Raw genomic sequence first — 1,703 nt, forward strand, 5'->3', positions numbered from 1 at the left:
TGTTGACCAGGATGGTCTCGATCTCTTGACCTTGTGATCCACCCGCCTCGGCCTCCCAAAGTGCTGGGATTACAGGCTTGAGCCACCGCGCCCGGCTACTTTCTTTTTTGTTTTAATGAAGTATTCCTGGATTGTTATAAGGATTGCATTTAGAAAAGCCTTTCTCTTTTTTAATCTCATTTTTATGAGCAGGTAGAAAAGTCTTAAACAGAGTCTTGTAAAAGAAAATGCAGCCTAAGCTAAAATGATAGAAACCATGACCCTCAAAAAACAAACACGTGGCTCCCCCGTAGGGAGAAGGGCAACCTTCATGTTCAAATCCTCGGGCTAGAAACCTGCCTTGTCCACAGGGAGAGGAGAGGGCTGAAGACCGAGGCTAGACAGGAGACACCAGAGACGGCAAAGTGTGAGACCCTCCGTAGACCGTCCTATGCAGCGCCTCTTTAGTGACGTGATTTGAACACACGAACGTCAGATGTCATTAGAAAGTCAAGAAGTGGCGCCTGGGTGTCTTGTGCATTCTCACCGTCTTGTCTCACTTAACATGGAGCTGTGTCTGCTTCTCTGGAGTCTCTCCTGCAGAGAGGGCAGGAGGGCAGGGGTACCCCTCCTAGAGGCCCTCCCAGGGCTGAGCCTGAGTGGACACCCCATAGCTAACTGCCGAACTTACCCATCCCTCGGCCTCGAGCAGGCACCCACTCTGTGCCCCACCTGTGCTGGGCACCAGGACACACCAGGGCGTTTGCACACCTGGACTTGCTCAGGGAGCTCAGTGCCCTGCGTGTGCTTATCTTGTACATCTCAGTAAGATGAGCAGACATGGTGTTTTTTAGAAGACGTCATGGGAGTTTGAAAGGGGGAAGATTAGGTAAATGGAAGAACAGAAGTGATGGCTTTGCAACAGCTGAGTCAGAACTGCTCCTCGGCCCCTCCCACCACACACACAGACCCCCCTTGGCATGGCCAAGCTGAGTGTGTTCACTGGCAAATCAGCAGCCACTTTGGGAAGCTCTCACCTCTCTGGAAGGAGGCGACAGGGGCAGTCTATTTTATTCCTTTTTATAGATGAGGGAACTGAGGCTCAGAAACAAACACTCATCAGTTGAATACAGGAGCCATTACTAAATCCAACCTCTCTGGAAACTTCCTGGACTCTGTGTGGTCCAGGACCGGGAAAGGCCACGTGCTCAGTTGGAAAAAGGCCAGAGTTAGTAACACCAGCTACCGTTAGGTGAGAGCTTACCAGACACAGGGCTCACCACTCCACAATCACAGACAGCACTCACTTAAAACTCAAAAGTATTCCACTGAGGTAGATACCATTAGCATCCCAATTCTTAATTTTACTTCTTTAGCTTTTAGACAAGGTCCCACTTTGTCCTCCAGGCTAGAATGCAGTGGCCATTCACAAGTTACACCATAGCACACTGTAGCCTCAAACTCCTGGGCTCAAGTGACCCTCCTGCCTCAGCCTCTCGAGTAGCTAGGACTACAGGCATGTGCCACCGTGCCAGGTTTTACTACTCCAATTTTACACACCAAAAAGGGAAGGGGACTTGGAGGTTCAAGCAGCTTTGTCCAGGTGCTGGAAACTGGCAGGGTGGAATTGAACTCAACTTCCATCTGAGAGACACTTCCCTTGAAGGAGGTGTGCAAGATGACAATTAGTGGTACAGAAACAGTTTTTTTTTTTTTTTTTTTTT

This window comes from Cebus imitator, unplaced genomic scaffold, assembly GCF_001604975.1.
Source record: "Cebus imitator isolate Cc_AM_T3 unplaced genomic scaffold, Cebus_imitator-1.0 Scaffold107, whole genome shotgun sequence".
NCBI lineage: Eukaryota > Metazoa > Chordata > Mammalia > Primates > Cebidae > Cebus > Cebus imitator.